Raw genomic sequence first — 20,108 nt, forward strand, 5'->3', positions numbered from 1 at the left:
GACTGGCTTCTCTTCCCCATCTTTTTCTCCCCTCTACCTGTGGGCAGAGGGACACGGTCGCCATCTCGCTGTAAAAGGACAAGATGTAGGTAAGCTACTTGACTGAGCCCATCCTATCCCTTTCATTAGAGATAGGAGTAAATATCCACCACTTCCCCCAAGCGGGGGGGGGGGGGGAGTGGAAGCCAACAAGAGACAAACCCATAACTTTATGTTGCCTCTTGCAACAGGAAAAAGTTCTTGCTTGCTAGTTTTAAGAGGTAGCTTGCCTCTCTCTTATTACTTGGGTCCAGAAGTCTGACCATTGATCCTGCGGTACATACCCCGATCAATTGGGCAGAGGCTAGGATCCCTCCCTCTGCTCTTACGACCAGGGAGGTAATCCAAGGTTGGGTGAACACCAGTTCTGTTCTTAAGACTCAGATTCCTTCCACCAAAGAAGTGTCTTCCTATTGTTAAAGGACCGAAAGGTTTGTATTACATATCGGAACAAATGGCAATTTGTTGAAATTGGCGTTTTTATACATTCACTTCCCTGTCAAGTATATATACTTAGCTTAGACCTCGGTCGTCCCGACAGAAATTCAAATTTCGCGCACACACTACAGGTAGGTCAGGTGATCTACGCCCTGCCCTGGGTGGCAGGATAGGAACCATTCCCGTTTTCTAATAAGATTTTCTCTGTCGCTGGTACTGTCAACATTGTTGTTGGTACCTCCTGACTGGAATTCTTTTTCATCACAATTGATCTTCTTGGCCGACTTTTGGTGACGTACTTGGATCGTTGTATTGGCATACGCTTCGTGGACTTTTTTCTTGGACTTGCTTTTGGATTTTCTGATGTCTGACTCGAGTGTTGTTGTGAGAGTTTGTGTGAATGAGGGCTGCAGGGTGAGGATGCAGAAGGCTTCGGTAGATCCTCACACTGTATGCAGGCATTGTAGAGATTATGAATATTCTTTGGCTAACACCTGTAAAGAGTGCGAGAGTTTAAGTGCTGAAGAATGGAAGACTCTAACTTCTTATTTGAAGAAGCTAGAAAGGGATAGACTGAGAAAAGCTTCCTCCAAAAGCCTAAGTTAGATCTAGGTCTAACGAGCTAGTATCTAGTTTTGTAGCTTCTTCCCCTCATGCAATAATTAATCCTTCTCCCTCTGTATCACCCCTTCACCTATTGCAAATCCTACAGATTCAGCAATGGAGATTGCGGATCTGAAGGCTACCCTTCAAAGAGTGCAGGTCAAAATGGCGGCATTAGAAGGTAAGCAGAGTGGTTATGATGTAACAGTGGACAGTGATGTGACTGTCCCCAGTGTAGTGGAGGGGGCGTCTGATCGGCTCTGCAACGCTCCCAGGCCTAGACCTCTTCTAAGCTCCCTGGCCCAGAGGAGAAGGAATGTCGAAAGCCGTACAGAGGTTGTGGAGGTTCCCCACCGGTCAGGCGTCCCTTCGGCAGGGCTCTGTATCGCCTCAGACTGCGTCCTACGTGAGTGCTTCTCATCATCAGAGTCATCTTCACCTAGGCGCGGGTGGAAAGACACGGATCTTTCTCGCCCCTTGAAGAGGAGCTGGAAAGCGCCTGCTCTTAATTCAAGTCCCGAGCACTTCCAGAAGAAGCCCCCTCGGTAATCAAAGAGAGCCTTTTTGACTCCCGTTGCTGTAGGGAGCCCCAGGCGCCTTCCAGATCGCCCTCTCCTCCTTCTGACAAGGACAGAGATGTGGCTACCATGAAGATCCTGCTGAATTTGCAAGAGCAGATCTCCTCCTTGGTTGGAGTACTCTCCAAGGAACCTCCTCGTAGGAAGGATACCACTCTTCCTATCAAAAGGTCCGCTGGGTGCTCGAGGTTCCTCCCTCCAGGCGCGAGGCGCCAGAGGTCCTGTCTTCTGATCCTCATTCTTCAGATCCTAAAAGAACCTATTTGGTGAGAAGCGCCAGTCAGACGAGAGGCCCCTTCCAGACAAGAGGAACTTTCCAGGTGCGAGGCGCTATCCAGACAAGAAGCGCCAGCCAGGTACGAAAGATCCTAGCAGGCGCGAGGCGCTTTCTAGGCATGAGGCATCTTCCAGGCGCGAGGCGCCAGTTAGGCTCGAGGAGCCCAGCCAGGCGCGAGGAGCCTACCAGGCGCAAGGAGCCAGCCAGGCGCGAGGAGCCAGCCAGGCGCGAGGCGCCAGCCGGGCGCGAGGAATATGGAGATTCGCTGAGCCCTGCCGCCCCTCCTTCTCCTCGCTCGCTCTTTCCGAGTACTAAGGCCTCTTAAGTCCTCTTCATTCTTGAAAATGAGACCAGCTATTTCAATGAAGAAGGCGCTCCAGTCTTTAGTTCTTGGATGAACTCTAAGAAAGAACTGAGGAAGACTGTCTTCTGCATGCCTCCCGCCAGACTGACAGGGAGGAGAGGCATTTGGTACGAGACAGGAGAGACCATGGGCCTGTCTCTCCCTGCATCGGCGGAGTCAGACTTCTCGAGTCTTGTCGACTCTTCCAGGAGACACGCCTTATCATCGGCTCGAACGACGTGGGGCATGTCTGAGTTAGACCACCTCCTCAAGGGACTTTTTCACGTGCTGGAGGTGTTTAATTTCCTGGACTGGTCCCTTGGGGTTTTGGCAAAGAAGACCCAAGACTCAGAAGGTCTCAGCCCAGGAGTGCTTCATAGCATTCTGGCATGTATTGACAAAGCGGTCCAAGATGGCTCAGGAGAAGTGACTTCCCTCTTTGGAGCGGGTATACTAAAAAAGAGAGCGGTTTTTGGCTCCTTTTTGACGAAGGCTGTTTCTCCTACCCAGAGAACCTGCTTTGCTGTTCGCTCCTTTATCTGACCATCTGTTCCCTTCTCAGTTAGTGAAGGATATATCTCACTCACTGACTGAGAAGGCGACTGAAGACCTTCTTGTACAGTCAGCAAAGAAGAACAGACCTGTGTCCTCTGCTGCAAAGAAAGTTACTCATCCGTCTCAGCCGCCCTTTCGTGGAGGTCCTACTACATCGACCCCCCTCCAAAAGGAAGAATTCAGACGAGAGGAAGGTCAGCCTTCCAGCCCTTGAAAAAGGGCAAATGATTTCAGACCCCCCTCCAAACACCTGGTAGGTGCGACAGGCTCCTGGAATATGCGGAGCCTGGGCCATGAGAGATCCGACTCCTGGTCGCTGTCGTTTCTGATGAAGGGATATATCATCCCTTTAAGGACAGACCTCCCTGACTTCAACTCCTCGGGAACTGTCCACGAGATACAAAGACCCTGTTCTGAGAGATACGCTCCTACAAGGGATGGTAGAACAGGTGTGGAACAAGGGGGTGGGGTCATCGAGCTGGTGCTGGATCCCCACTCCCCGGGATTTTACAATCGCCTTTTTCTACTCCCGAAGGCTTCGGGGTGGTGGAGACCAGTTCTAGATGTAAGTGTGCTGAACCGATTTGTGGAAAAGGAAAAGTTCCGCATGGGAAACGTCTGCATCGGTTCTGTCAGCCCTATGTCCAGGAGATTGGATGGTCTCCCTCGACTTGCAAGATGCCTATTTCCACGTTCCCATTCATCCTTTGTCGAAGAAGTACCTTCAATTCATGATAAAGGGAAAGTTTCTATCAGTTCAGGGCTTTGTGTTTCGGCCTGTCTACAGCTCCTCAGGTTTTCATGAACCTGATGAAAAATGTAGCAAAGTGGCTTCATTTAAAGGGAATAAAAACATCTCCCTTTACTTAGACGACTGGCTCATCAGGGCCAGATCGGAGAGCCAGTGTTTGGAGGACCTGACATCGACATTAGACCTGATACGGTCCGCTAGGATTACTCGTAAACCTCGAGAAGTCTCAGATGATCTCCAGCCAGAACCTGGTTATCTGGGATTCAGATGGATTCTCGGGGTTTTGGTTTTCGAGTTTTTCCTTCGCAGGAGAGACTCATGCGAGGCTGTATAAAAGTCTCGAACTTCTTAGAGAAGGAACGCAGTTCAGCAAGGGAATGGTTGAGCCTTCTGGGGACCCTTTCCTCGCTGGAACAGTTCTTTTCCTAGGGAGACTTCATCTTCGCCCCCTGCAATTCTTCCTAAAGAAAGTCTGGAGTTGGAAAACAGGGCAACTGTCAGACTCGTTTCCCGATCCCACTGGAAGTGAAGGATCACTTAAAGTGGTGGTTGCCCCCTCTCGAGAAGAACGAGGGCTTGTCCCTTGCCATTCGGAACCCAAGCCAAGTGTGTATTCCGACGCTTCGGAGACAGGATGGGGAGCAACTCTAGGAACAAGAGAAGTGTCGGGCACCTGGACAAAGGAACAGGTGTCTTGGCACATCAACTGCAAGGAACTCGTAGCCATACACCTTGCCCTCAAGTGCTTCGAGTCAATAGGCAGAGACGGGTGGTCCAGGTCAACTCGGAAACACCACCGCTCTGGCATATATACGAAAGCAAGGCGGGACTCATTCGTTCTCCCTCTTCGAACTGGCGAGAGATCTGTTGGTTCTGGGTAGAGGAGAGAAATATAACCCTCCTGACGAGATTTGTCCAGGGAGAGAGGAAACGTGAGAGCAGACAGGCTGAGCAGGAGGAACCAGGTCCTTCCCACAGAATGGACCCTCCACTCAGAAGTGTGTTAAAGACTTTGGTCTCTGTTGGGGAGGCCTCACATAGACCTGTTCACCACGTTTCCCATTCAAGATCCTGGGGAAGTGCTCAGGAAGTTCGTGGCCTCAAAGGGGACGAGGTTGACACTCATAGCCCCATTTTGGCCCACTCAAGATTGGTTCACAGAGGTACTGGAGTGACGGTGGACTTCCTCAGATCTCTTCCAAACAGAACAGATCTGCTCAGACAACCCCACTTCGAGAGGTATCATCAAAACCTCCCCGCTCTTGCTCTGACTGCCTTTCAACTATAGAAAGACTCGTCAGAGCGAGGGGCTTTTCTCGCAAAGCTGCAAGCGCTATCGCTAGAGCCCGCAGGTCTTCAACGATGCGAGTCTATCAATCGAAGTGGGAAGTCTTTAGGAGATGGTGTCGAATCAAAGGAAAGCTGTCCTCCTCCATACCTCTGTGACCAACATTGCCGATTTCCTTCTTTTCCTTAGGGAGGAATCGCACCTTTCTGTTACCACCATCAAGGGATACAGAAGTATGCTGTCAGCCGTATTCAGGAATAGAGGCCTGGAATTAGCTGAAAACTAAGGATCTTCACGATCTGATTCGGTCATTCGAGACTTCAAAGTCTAGAACTCCGAGAACTCCGAGCTGGAATCTGGACGTGGTCCTGAGCTTCCTGACCTCGGAAAAGTTCGAACCTCCACACCTTGCCTCCTTTCGAGACATTACAAGGAAGTGTTTACTATTCCTGTTGTCCCCCTCGCTACAGCCAAAAAGAACGAACGAATTTTACAACGCTCTAGATTCTTGTGTTGGCTTTAAAGGAGATGCTGCTATCTGTTCATTCCAGACATTGTTTCTGGCGAAAAACGAGAAACCCTTCAAAGCCATGGCCCAGGAGCTTTGAAGTGAAGGGCCTGTCTAACCTAGTAGGTAGAGAGACAAGGTCTCTTTGCCCAGTCAGAGCTCTTAAATTTTACCTTAGTAAAAAGAAGCAGATGAGAGGTTGTCAACAAGGTCTCTGGTGTGCTGTAAAGAACCCGAAAAGACCCATGTCTAAAAACGCCTTAGCCTTCTTTGTAAGAAGTGTTATTACTGAGGCACACAATAATTGCCCAGATGACTCCTTCAAAACTTCTAAGAGTTAAAGCTCATGAATTTAGAGCAGTTGCTACGTCACTAGCCTTTCGAAGGAATATGTCACTGAAGGACATCCTCGAACTCATATTGGAGATGCAATTCGGTTTTTTGCATCTCATTACCTGAAGGATGTAAGGGTAACTTATGAGAAATGCTTCTCTCTCGGTCCGTTTGTGTCAGCGGATACGGTGCTGGGACTTGGAGCAAATACTGATCTTTAATTTATTTATGTGTACGTTTTAAACCCTCTTGTTAGATATTTTTGTTCTTGGTTTTCTACTGGCAGGGGCGTAGATGTCGCCACAGGCGGCCGTCTCCTTTTCCTTGATCAGTAAGGAATCGGGGTGTATCTGACTAGTAAGGGTGTACAAAATTTTTTTTTTTTTTGTACTATAATGTTTGCATGATTTTGTGTGATTCGAGTTATTGGTTGTTTGTGAGGAGTTTGGGGATAACTCCTTTCAATCTTTAGAACTAACACGGGTGTTAGGATCAGGTGATCGGGATCGGTGTTGTGCTCCTTGAATAAGGTGTGTTGTCATGTTAGTGGATTAGCACCCATTGACAAATGCCATTTTAGGCTCTGCTGAGTAAGTGGATAAGACCCCATTGACAGACCCACAAGAACTCTTAGCCATAGATCAATATCTCGCTGAGGCTCTTGAGGCGAAGCAGCTCTTGGGCAGTAGCCACGAAGTCTTCTGCCTAATCAGGTAGGAACCAAGGTTTTATTTTTACCTACAACATATGTTGTTTACCTGTCTATTTCAGTAGTTAGCTGTCTCTTACCCACCACCAAGTATATATCTGACAGGGTTGAAGTTGAATGTATAAAAATGATATTGTTATGATACAATAAAGTTTTATACATATACTTTACCTGGCAGATATATACGATAAATGGCCACCCAGCCTCCCCGCAGGAGACAGGTGGAAGAGAGAAAATCTGATTAGAAAAACGGGAATGGTTCCTAGTCCTGCCACCCAGGGCAGGGCGGTAGATCACCTGACCTACCTGTAGCGTGTGCCGCGAAATTTGAATTTCTGTCGGGACGACGGAGTCTAAAGCTAAGTATATATCTGCCAGGTAAGTATGTATAAAACTTTATTGTATCATAACAATTATCATTTTTCCTAACTATACAAACCTGAGGTCCTTTACATATAAGTCCCCCCACCTCATGCCACCCCTCACTCTGCAATTTTTCCTGGGCCTAAGCAAAAGTGATTCTTCACCTGCCCAGTCGCGCTGCAACGCGCACTGTCGGACAAGCAGTTAACTACCGAACTCTCTTGTTTGAAGCTTCCGACTGTTCCAGCTTGCCACTAGTTACCTTCCTATTGTTAAAGGACTCAGGTTTGTATAGTTAGGAAAAAAAAGCAATTTTTGACAAATTGTCATTTTTAGATAAAGTTAAATTGCCGGTATGGAAGTTCATGATTTTTCTTTGTCAGTTTTTGAGTGAATTTTGGAAACATCCCCCAATTGTTAAGTATTTAAATATTTCATCAAAGACCAGTGTTGATTGGAGAAGTTTCTGTAGTGAGTGAGTCAGTTTTGGTACAATAATCAGGAGCCCATCGGTGGTATTGATTTTGAAGTGGAAATTGATGAAACACTAATTACTCATAGTAAGTACCATAAAGGTCGCCCTCTTACCCAGTGTTGGTTGTTTGGTGGTATAGAGAGAACATCAAAAAAATTCTTTGTTGAGGTATTAATTGATCCTGGTGCTGACAATTGGAAAAGTGTACTTTAATTCCTTTAATTAATCGCTACATTAAACCAGTCTCTATATTTACAGTGACTTCGTGGCGAGTTGTTATAATAAAATGTGAGAGTTGATACACTCATTTTCAAGTAAACCCACAGAAAATTTTTTGATCCCAATAATCCTAACATTCTCACTCAAAATATTGAACGATTGTGGCGAGATATTAAGAGGGGATTAAAAGGCCTGGTATTAAAAAAGAACTATTTGAAACATACCTTGCTAGGTATTATTTATTAAGCACTACCAGGATTCAGTTTGCACCAATTTTTACTTGAAGCTCCTAAACTGTATCCACCTTTAAGTGACACTCAGCCACCATCACCACCTAGGGAATCTTTTCTGATGACGACGATGACGACACTGTAGATGAGCCACACCTTCTTGTCTGGATATAAACCATCAAAACGTTTGGGTGTCCATCCAATTAAGATAAATTTATAATTGTATTTCAATTAGTATTGTAACTAATATACTTCCCAGGTTAGGTTTAGGTTCCTAGGTTAGGTTAGGTTGGTTTGATCTGGTTAGGTCATTTAAACACTATCTGGGGGTACGGAGGGGCAGAGCCCCCCCCTGTCAGGGCACCGCGTCCTAGGTTAGGTTAGGTTGGTTTTGATCTAGTTAGGTCATTTAAACACTATCCGGGGGGGTACAGGGGGCGGAGTCCCCCACGGTCAGGGCACCGTGTCCTAGGTTAGGTTAGGTTTGGTTTGATCTGTAGTTAGGTCATTTAAACCCGCCCCCCCGGTCAGGGCACCGCATCCTAGTTAGGTTAGGTGTCCTATGTTAGGTTAGGTTTGGTTTGATCTGGTTAGGTCACTTAAGGGGACCGTCTGCTATGGCGGATGACATGTCAACTTGAAAAAGTAAAAAATCTTGTTATTATTTGTATCTATACAGAACATGCCGTGCATGCTTTCCAGAAGTTTCAGCCAATTTATTTTTACAAATAATGAAGATATAGTGGTTTTTAAATGATGACGTCATCGGAACTGCGGCGTCTGTATCTGAGTTTGACAGGATCCGTTTTTTGCGTGTTTATTTTTGCATATATACAGCGATTTTTTCAGATTTTTTTTCGAAATTCTCATACATCTGGTAGCAATGAAAGGCAGTGTGAAAGGAGGCGAGCTGCTCAGAGCAGTTATTTATAGGTGAGAGAGACTCAGAGAATGGAACTCAGTTATGCCACAGGACGTCAAAGGGGTTTGAAGCTCACTTACTCACTTGCGTTTGGTTACTAGCTATTTACGTTGTTTTTATAACTTCTTGAACTTATAGCAATGCTGAAGTTACCTAAGATCAAGAAGGCTACTCAGCAACAAAGGCTAGCAAAATTAGCAAAGGGCCAGGAGTGTGCTGAAAGAAAAACACGAAATTCATTGTATCAGCTCCCTCATTGTCTTATGTCATGCCGTCAACATCATTGTCTCGTGTCACACTTAGGGTATTAATACCACTTTTTAGGGGGAGGACCAGGATCCTTGATGTAGAAATCAACAATAAAAGTACAAATAAAGTAATATAATAATGTTGTTTTGACTTTTATAAGAAAAAAGCAAAAATTTATATAGCAAATCTTTGGGAGCTCATAACTCAAAAACATACTTATTTGCATGTTGGTAACCATTACTCGGTTATTTATTATCCAGTTTTAGAGAGAAAGATATCATTGAAAGGAATGAAAATGCCCATAATTCCTTGTGAGCCAATTCTGTTCGCACAGGATTATTCCGTATTTAAAGTAGCTTTTATGGTATGATTTTCAATACAACTGATGTCATATTAGCGGAGAAATCGCTACCTAAATTTTTTTTTTGTAAATTATAATTTTTGCTAATAAAACTAAAAGTTTTGCTCAAATGACTTGAAATTTTTCTATGATGAAGGTATTATATATCTAAAACATATATGGAAATTATGTATATATTTTGTATAATAAAAAAAATACACAACACAGCGGACGGTCCCCTTAAACACTATCCCCGGGGGGGTACCGGGGGCCTCCGCACCGGGGCGGGACCACATCCTAGGTTAGGTTAGGTTGGTTTGATCTGTAGGTGCTCCTTATTCATTAATTCAAATGCTGTTTTGTATCCATGGTGATTTAACCCCACCCCCACCCAAAACCCGCATTCCAAAAGGTCCCCAACCTTGTTGGATGTAGTAGGGGGGGGGGTATAAGCTAGTAACTGAAAAACAACTAATTTCCCCAAAGTATTACTATCGTAACCATTCAGAACACATTAAAACACATATGAAAATACATAATTACTCTAGAAAAATGAAGTTGGAACTACTGTAAAAATTTACCGTTAGTATTTTCTCCAAAGTTAGTAATTAAGGTCATATTTTAAGATTAAACAGAGGTTAATGAAAGTCTGGCTCTATGCAGTGCACACATACCTCTGTGACGCTATCGAAATTTTTACTTACAACTCCGAATTTAGAAAGATTGACGCCATCTTGATGTTTGCGGAGTCGCTTGTGTCAATGAAGAAGAAGAAGTGTGCACTAGATAATTATTTAAATAAATAGGTAATTGGCAGTATAAGGTCATGAATTGCATAATTTTTTTTTACATATTCATGATTATCAATTTGAAATTATTCTTTGTTGAAAAAGTAACTAGATTCCTGATTCAAATATCACAGTTTTGGTTGTGAATAGTACCAATGGCATTGTTTGCGCTCTTCTATTTTTTTATCAGTGTTGCCAATTGTTATGTGTTTTACCCTCCAAACTGGTATAAGACTTACACAAAAAAAAAAAAAAAACTAGGGAAAATAAGTGAAATTAGCATATCTATTTGTAGTATACTATATACTTAGAGCAATTTTATTATTGCATTACTATGACAACTAGAATTCATGGAAACAGTTTGTAAATCCATCGGCATATGTGTGAAGCTCCACTAGATTGGCAACGATGAGTCATATTGCCGTCTGCTTGTATCTACTTTAGAAATATATATAACATTTTAGGGTTAATTTGGTTGCAATAAATGGTTAATAGACCTGAATTAAATAAACATTTTGAAGTAACAAAGTAAAGTCAAACTAAATAATGAGTAAACTAAACAATTAAGGAAATAGAGCTTGTTGCACCACATAAACCGTATACTCGTGTGCTGCCCCGCAAATGTGTTTGTGGAGTGAGTGCATAGGAACCAGCAACTGCAACGTAATTCAAGTGCAATTTGGGTGAATTAAGACCAAAACATGTTTAATTACAATCAAATAAGCACAGGAGTTTCAGTTGTGATGGCAATAAGGATAAAACCACCGATTACAAGGTAAAAATTAATTTCAGTTCAAACCATGACCCCGGGAATAAGAAGTTTCATACTTTCACTAATATAGGCAATAGAATGTTGTTTTATTGTGCTGATTGCAACTGCAATCTTGAGTAAGATCAATAAACGTTACATATACATGCTAATATTGTTCAAATGAGTGCTGGGAAGGGTGGGAAAGATTATGGCTCCGCTGTGCTTACGAACGCACGTCACGCGGTGCCGCCATATTGGATTTCAAAAACTGCCTTGGAACGACATATTTTACGAAGACCTCACATGCTTATTTTAGTTCGTATGGTGCTTTCATATATCACATTATGTTGACGAAACTTCCATCTTTTGAATGGTGTGCTTAAAGATGTAATTATATTCTTGTTTTCACCAATTAAATATCGAGTGAATAAGGCTGTTCCATGCGATGACGATGGATCCACTGCGGTGTTTTCCCCCTACTTACTTTTTTATTTTGTCAGTCAACGTCACGTCTGGTCTATTGGCACATATCACCCTGTCTGTTCTGATACCCTAATAGTCCCCGAAGATCTTTTCTTGATTGCTTTCTATCACTCCCTCATGTTGGTGTTCATACCACTTATTACCACAAATTAGCTGATGTGTTTTGCACAGGCTCCAGTGGAGGGCTTTTGCTGCTGAATAAAGCCTCTTTTTGTACTGGTTCTGTGCAAGTGCCAAACATTCACTTGATATGTGGTTTGTGGTCTCATTTTTCATATTGCATTTCCTGCATGTGGGTGTGATGTTATTTATATCTATTGTTCTTTGACATAACTGGTTCTTAGGGCCTGATCGTGTGCCGTTGTTGTTGTTGTTGTTGTTGTTGTTATTATTATTATTATTATTAATTATTATTATTCAGAAGATGAACCCTATTTCATATGGAACAAGCCCACAGGAGTTATTGATTGAAACAATTGAAGCTTCCAAAGAATGTGTTCTTTCAAGAGAAGTAGCAGGAGGTAATGGGAAGAGGAGATCAGTTATTAGAAAAACATATAAATTAACAAATTAAAGAGAGTAGTTTTCCACACATTCATGAGAACAAAAATGTTGTCATTTTATTAGTGATTGTAAAATGAGCAAGGCAGTATGTTAGCAAATGTTAGTATGTACTGGAAAGTTAGCAAATGTAATATGTACTGGAATGTTGGCAAATGTAATATGTACTGTTTTATTCCATACTTGTCATTTGCAATTGTAAAGTACTGTACTCTAGCAACATTTTAAAAATTCTAGTATTCTGCTGTTACAGTACTTTTGATCTTTTAATGATGATTATTAAATTAGTTTACTGTATTTCCATTTAGATAAACCGTTATGTGTTAAATGAATTGGTAATAAACAGTGGTGCTTTCTGGTTTACAGCAGGATGGAAGTAGTAATCATTCATGCTGCCAAGTTGTCCTTCCTCTGTCGTGATTTTCCTCTGTAGTCTTTGTCCTCAAGGGACAAGAATCTGCAAGTGTAAGTATACGTACATACATAGTATTACCAAAGAGATAAACAGTGCAAAACATATAATTTTTTTTTTTATTTTGAATTCCAATTGAAACTGTGAACAGTTAACCTCAAGTCTATCTTAAATTTTATCAGCATGAGATTAGAATGTTTTGAATAAACTACTGTACTGATTGTATCTATGGTATAGTAGTTGGTTTAATTAGTACAATGTATCCATTTTGGTTTTGCAACTGTATTTTTTATATTAATATTCCTCATGGAACAATCTGTCTCTGAAATGTTTCCCGGAAAGTCATACACTATTTCTATTTTCATCATTTTGTTCTTTTTGGGATTGTTTCTTGTTCCATCCATATTTTTCAAAGAAAGGTATTGTATTAGAAAATGCTAACACAATTTGTTAGTATTTGGTAACTAAAAAGGACAGAATCACCAAGGATGTAACTAGACATACTTAGTCTTTCAGAAGCGCAAAGGATATTTTTAGTTTTGCAGTGCTAATTCTCTGTATATTCACAGTTTGGGAATCTTGTTCCAAACCATATTTAGGTACATATGTGTGTGATACTACAGAAATGTCTCGTTGGACCAAGAAAGGGATAGTAAACTTTATTATGGTTATATTAAAAAAGGAGTGGACAATAAGTATATATTGTTTTAAGGTTTTGGAACGTGTGTGTGGAAGGGAACCTGTATTTATCTGCTGATGATCCTTCTTTTTATGTATATGAGTGGCTCATGTTGTAGAAGTTTGCTGAAAAGAGCTTCAGTAGTTTAGTTGATTGAAGTTGTCCAGTGTTGGAGATACACGAATCTTAGCATAATATCAGCCGTTGACGACATAATGCTTAGATCCGTGAACCTTTCCACTGCTTTTCCCTTGAAGAGTATGCTCATGTTGCCTCCCTGACATTTCTCCGTTCATCGTATGACGTCCTCAAGATTTCAAAAGAAAGCTACAGCGTTATGTGATACATTGCTCCTCAACATCTTTTAGACTTTTCTTGAAAAGATTTCGCAGGTTGGTTGACCATTGGCGCCTGTAGTAGTCAGTGATCTGAAAAATAATAATGTTTATTAATGATAAAGATGGTTGTGGTGAAGTAGAGTCAGTGGTGATTTTGGGAAGAAATTTTGACTAATAATTATTTCAGTATTTTTCCTCCTCTGCATAAGACTTTACGATGGGAGTTTAAATGACATCTTAAAACCAGAAATGAGAATTGCAACATAAGATCGACTATTATGCGCTTTGTTGTTACCCAAGGAAACAGAGGCAGTTGAAAGAATAAAAATCTTAAAAACTTAGAATGAAGTTAATGAGTATATAGAGAAAGTGTCAGGAAACGGTAAAAAATAAAATGTGAATTGGAAACCAATGAAAGGAGGCATGGAAAATGTGGCAAAAGTGGTGTATGGATTGACTTCTGAGAATGTTGGTGAAGTTAGTATATTCAAAGGGCAATTACAGACCAATTTGGCTTTGGGAATGGAGTTGGAGTCTTAACCGAACTGAAAAAAGAAAGAAAATGGCCAGAATGGCTAAATATGTGAAGCAAGATGGAAAAGCTGTTATATGGCAAAGAACATAAGTTATGAAACTGAGGAAATAAAATTGAAAGGAAAGAAAGAATTGAATGATCAAAACATTTATTTGAATAATGAATGAGAGAATGGAAACAAATGAAGAACAGAAAAAGCTCCAGGACCGTCATTATTAGGGACAGTATCCTAAAAGCAGCTGAGGTAATTAGACAGTGAAGAGTGTTCCATTATAAATAAAGGAAGACATGAAACCAGGAGTTGAGAAAAACGTTTTAAAACAGTGATGTGGGCCATGTCATTAGTGCTGAAAGTTGCAACAAGTTTTCAAAATCATCAGTCAGCTTTTCTTGAAAGCGTGCACGGACGGGATGCCGAATGCATTTTTGTCGAAGGACAAGAAGCAGAAGCCAGGAAGCCGACGGACAGAAAGCCGAACAGACATAAGAACATACTGCCGAACAGACATTAAGTCGAACGGACAAATGCCGAATATTGCTAAGATTACGAAAGATAAATATAAGCAAAAATAATAATAGGATGATAACATTTGCTGAGAGATATAGATAACTTTTCACTAATTCGATAATTACTAGTTTAACCGCTTGTTTAATTAACAGTTACCTAGTTTACTAATACTGCTTTGTAATGATATATATTTTTTTTTTTTTTATTTATTCAAATTTATGACTATAAGAAAAAAAACAATAATAGCTTTTTTTTGTTTTTCAGTCGTTAGAAAATTCGATAAGAAGGCCTTTTCTTTGTTTGTTTTGAAAATTTCAGACACATACAAAAGACAAAAGGGAGCAAAATAAAAGTAAAATGCTTGATAAATTATTTTATTTCGACAATGTTTTTAAAAGTAAAATATTCAAAAATTGTGAGCCAGAGATCGTAGAAACACTTAATCCTTCGTCCTTATCATAAGAACAAAATATGGATTTTATTCTATCTTTAATGGCATCGTATTTCTTGTTAGGTCGTGATATATCGAATCCTGCAGAAGCCTGCTCAATTAGAATTTCATTACATGCTTGTTCATTTCCTGGTAACCTTTCGTAATTTGGTGAGTGTTGGATGGGTTACATTAATTCTCTTTTTAAAAAGCTGATGCTAGCCTTCAAGGGAATTGTTTCTTCTCGGTAAATTATCACTACTCTAGTGTGAACAGACCACAAATCACATCAAACAATGGTTTCCTCCTTCGACCTCGCTGGATTATCCCTAACCACGTACTTTCGAAGTAAACCAAAAAATCACTTAGTAATTCAGTCAGTTTTCAGCATCTAAGGAATTCACCAATTCGTCAAATAAATCATGTACATCAGCAGGTGGGACGAAAGCAAGTGCTTGTAACTGCTTGATGAAATAGCATTACTGGGTTCAACATACCACTGCTGTAGACCACAAGACTGGATATTCCGCCATAAACATTGGCCGAAATGAAGAAACAACCTGATATAGATGTATTAGGAAAGTTCTTTTTAATGCTATTTTATTGTTGTTCTTTCGAATCAACAGTTATTGAATCAGGCTCCTGAACACCTCTGCTTTTTAAAAATCCAAAAATTTCGTCATATGATTTTTCTTCTTTGTTACTGGCAATACATACACCAACGGTAAGGAAGGTTTTACTTTTTTAAAACAATGGCATGCATGGTATAAAGCTGTTTGCTTAAAGGAGCGGAGTCAAATGTTCCATCGGCAAACCATGCTTGTTTTTTAGATAATAATTCCAAGTTATTTTCTGTCGATAAAATTGTAACAGAGGTGGTTTCATAACGACGAAAATTCTCGCCACGGGTTTGTCATGTCAAGTCTTCACTTTCTTCATTCTTTCCTGCTCGCCTTACCATTTTGCGAGTGTTCCATTTTTAGGTATAAGAAACCGCAATGCTGAGCGGCAGTTCTTCCAAGACATTATTTATTACACGGCTTGTTACCTCTTCTGTTTGTTCTGCTGTAGTCTTCATTTTATCCAAAGCTTTTAAAATGGTATTATGAGCACCGTCAGGAGGATGTGAATGATCTGAAGCTTGTCCATGTTCGGTATCACTGATCGTTCTAATTCTACCATCGCACACTTTTCGTCCGATCACATCTCCAGTAAGTAGTTTCTTTAACAGTTTTATCGACAACGTATGAATATCCATTATGAAGCAATTTTCGGCCACCACGTCCTGTCTTAGTGAATTCCATGGTTGAACTCGAAAAAAATAAAATCCATAGTCAAATTTGAATACAGAAAAAAATATTATCACAAAAGCAGTATTAGTAAACTAGGTAATTGTTAATTAAACAAGCGTTAAATAGTAATGATCGAATTAGTGAAAAGTCAAAAATTGTTAACTATTATTATTTTTGCTTATATTTATCTTTCGTAATCTTAGCAATATTCGGCATTTTGTCCGTTCGACTTAATGTCTGTTCGGCATTGTGTCTGTTCGTCATTATGTCTGTTCGGCATTCTGTCCGTTCGGCTTCCTGGCTTCTGCTTCTTGTCCTTCGACAAAAGTGCATTCGGCATCCCGTCCGTGTACCCTTGAAAGAGTCTTGGGAGAGGTACAAATACACAAAACACTGAGGTTCAGTGTATGCATGGAGGACATCTTCTTTCACAAAAAGAAAAAGATCAAAAGAGGTACTAATCCCAACAAGGCTCCGTATAGGACACACAAGATTCTCGCAATGGTCCCTTGATGTCAACACCACATGCTGACCCAATGAAGTGTATTAGATGTCAAGCACCCATGACAGAGCAACATCTACTTGTTAAATGCCCAAATGGTCCTGACAAAGATCAGTTTATCTACGGAATAAAAATGAAAATATTCTTAATTATTTTTCTCTCAGGATTAATCCCTGAGAACCAGCCCAAGAAGAGTCTACTTAAGACTCAGAGGTCTGGAAAACTAAGCAGTATTAATAATAATAATAATGGTCGGAAAGATCATATGACAGATGAAGTTATTGAGGGATCGAGACCCCTGAGATCTCGGAAATGAAGGTAGTTTGGACGTGATAAAAAAGAGGAAGTGAGCCAGAAAACTGAGAAAAGGGCATATATGGAACCTGATCCAGATGGAATTCAGGCAAAGATTGCACACAGTTTGAAGAAGGGGAAGTGACACATTGTACTCAAAGCTCTGTAAAGAGAGAATCAGATGACAATGATTGTGATACAGTGCAAGGAAAGTTGTTGATGGCAAGTTTTTTTGTTTTATAAAGGTTGCACACTTAAAGTGAAAACATTTGTATGTTATTGACTATTTGCCTTTTAGTGCAAAGTTATTGCTCGGTATGAGCTAATTTTCTTAATTGGATTCTGTGACCAGCTCATTCAGTGCAGCGTTTGAACACTAAACATAAAACAACCTTCAGTAACAAATGGGTAATTATGGAATCAAGAATTATTGTTTTCTAATAAACACAATTTGAATATTGTTTTGTTATCAAAGCTTAGGGTAAGTAAAAATCTTTGTTTTTACTCTAATTTTAATACATGAAATCAGTTCAGTTATTTAATAAGGTGCAGTACCTTCTTACATAGGAAGGATAAAAATATGATACCAATATAGGGAAAAATATCAATTACAAGAAAAGAAAAACAAATAATCGTGGATGTGGCAGGGCTTGGATGAATTTACGTAGTATTTTAGTTCCAAGATGTAAGGGGAAATAAATCAGTGCAAAAATGCTAAGGAAAAATAAAGAATTCATTATTTTAGTTAACTCATTAATCTTAATTTGATACGCTTTCTCTGTCGTAAGCAACCTGTTTATTCCATTCAATCGAAATTGTTTAAAGCATATGCCTTGAACAAACATTTTTGAGAGATTGACAAGCTCTCTCGTCTTTTGCCTAATAAGAATCAATCATTTTTTGAAAGCTTAGCTTCGTAATTTCTACATTGTTTTCTCGGCTCACTTAATTTCTCATCAGGGGGCTGTAGAGAACGTAGTAGACATCAGGGCCAGATATATTCCGGGAAAAAGAAACATAGTGGCCGACAAGTTGAGCCGCAGGGATCAGATCCTGGGTAATGGAGTGGTCCTTGCACAACAAGTAGTGGACAGAATGCTCATGTTGTGGGAAAGGCCGATCATATGACCTATTCGCAACCAGGGTACAACAAAAGTTGGGAGTGTATTGTCCCAGACGTAGTGGCAGTAGCAGAAAGATGCGCTACAACACCCATGGACAATCTGGATGTCTTATGCATTTCCTCCATTTTGTCTAATCCGTCAGGTTCTGAACAGGGTAATGCGGTCTCAGAACCTCAGAATGACTCTGGTAGCTCCGTTATGGCCAAAGGCAGAATGGTTTCCTTTGGACCTCTTGGAACTCCTGATAGACGTGCCGAGAGAGTTGCCCCATGGAACAACCTGCTATGTCTGCGCACGTGGAGAGGTACCACTGGTTGGTGAACAGTCCCTATCACGTTCACGGGTGGAGACTGTTCGAGTATCTCTTGCGAGCGAGAGTTTTTTCGCAAAAAGCAGCAGCGCAGATGGCAGGAAATATCAGTCATCGGCAGCAGTATACCAAGGAAAATGATCAGCATACTGATTGGATGTCGTAGAGGGAACTTGTCTCGACTTGGTACCACTATTCAGCAATTAGCAGACTTTATGATATATCTCAGGACAGAAAGGCATATGTCTGTGTCTTCGGTGAAGGGGTACAGGGCTGCTCTAGCCTCAGTCTTATGCATGAAATGCGTAGACTTTCTCTTCAATGGGAGTTGACCATGTTGATGAAGAGCTTTGAGCAGTTATGTTCACCAAGGAACTGAAAGCCCCAGATTGGGGATTTGACCATGGTACTGAGTAGCCTGACAAAACCCCCTACGAAACCACTAAGGCAGTCCACAGATAGGAGCCTGAGTCCTGAGACAGTCTTCTTATTGGCCCTAGCTCAACCAAAAGGGTCGGGGAACTACATGGCCTGTCATATATTGTAAAGCACTCGAGAGGTTGGAAGTCAATGGCATTCGAGTTTGTGCCAGAATTCGTGGCCAAAACTCAAAACCCTTCATAGTGGATGGCAGATTTGACTCTTTTTCCATACCCCTTCTCTGGCAGATTTTGTAGATCATGACAAAGATGAGATGCTTCTGGTGTCCCGTCAGTCAGGGTAATAAGAGAGTACTTAAGGAGGACAAGGCACCGCAGGCCAGGGTGCAGGATGTTGTTCGTAAGTACAGGACGGAACAAAAGGAAGTGTCCAGGAATACAATATCGTTTTGGCTAAGAGAAACGATCAGGAATGCCTACACGACAGAAGACGGGGGGTCAGATAGCCAGGAGAGGGCTAGAGCTCATGACATTAGAGGCTTGAGTGCTTCTTTGGCATTCAAGAAGAATATAGCTGTGGAGAAAATTCTGAAAGCTGGTTTTTGGAAACGCCAAACTACTTTCACTTCCTTTTATTTAAAAGACGTTGCCCATAGATCCTTGGATACCTTTTCCTTGGGTCCAGTGGTGGTGCCCAGCAAGTGGTATAGCTCATCCAGTACCCCTGGCGGGTCAGTTTTTGTGTCCTAGTCTAAGATGAAGGTATGAAAGTAGAATGAATGGGATGACTGTCTTTTTTTCTTTACTACTTTTTTTCTACTCCTTTACCTATGGGCAGTATGAGGATGTACAATCATGAGCTGGAACGGACTAGATGCAGGTGAGGTGGTCAGCCATACTGTAAAGTTATGTTCGAGTATAGTATCTTCAGTAGCAACACACCCCTCTCGGTAATAAGGAAGGGAGGGGTGATGGTAGATCCAGATACAAGGGACAGGAGTGGTTTATGAGAAGGGGGGTCCTCTATTTCCCCATGTTTATAAACCATGGCATGATACCAGCACCCAGTGAGGGAAACCAATAGATTTCCTTATATCTTTGGTTCAAGGGTTTATAGTCCATTCTCTTAGAATATTCCTAATATTCGGAAATGGATATAGGTGGCAAACTCCCAGTTCAGTTTAAAGACCGAAGGTTTGTTTTGTATATGAACAAATGATAGATTTGTAACTAATTTGTATTTTTCATAACTAACAAACCTGAGGTCTTAACAGTTAAAGGCCCACCTCGAACCACCCCTCTAGCAATCTACTGGGTTAGAAGTATAAACTGGCGTGTCGGTCACACGACGCCGAGGGCATGCTGGGTATACATGCCCCATGACCTGGTATAGATGCCAATAGTCCCTGGATCGCACAAGTTTAATTTTAATTCTACCGGTTTTCCAGCTTAGCGCTAGTAAATCCTAATGTTAAAAGACCTCAGGTTTGTTAGTATGAAA

The 20,108-nt window shown here is 41.2% G+C and overlaps 1 long non-coding RNA gene across 2 annotated transcripts in view; it reads left to right on the forward strand.

Annotated features, from left to right (window-relative positions):
- The window catches only part of LOC135200152 (uncharacterized), a 209,686-nt gene that overhangs the window by 15,054 nt on the left and 174,524 nt on the right, over positions 1-20,108 (forward strand). For both annotated transcript variants that reach the window (XR_010311215.1, XR_010311216.1), the window contains exon 2: positions 12,170-12,268. This is a non-coding gene — a long non-coding RNA (uncharacterized LOC135200152). The remainder of the gene's footprint in view (positions 1-12,169; positions 12,269-20,108) is intronic.

Source organism: Macrobrachium nipponense, chromosome 26, assembly GCF_015104395.2.
Source record: "Macrobrachium nipponense isolate FS-2020 chromosome 26, ASM1510439v2, whole genome shotgun sequence".
NCBI classification, from domain to species: domain Eukaryota; kingdom Metazoa; phylum Arthropoda; class Malacostraca; order Decapoda; family Palaemonidae; genus Macrobrachium; species Macrobrachium nipponense.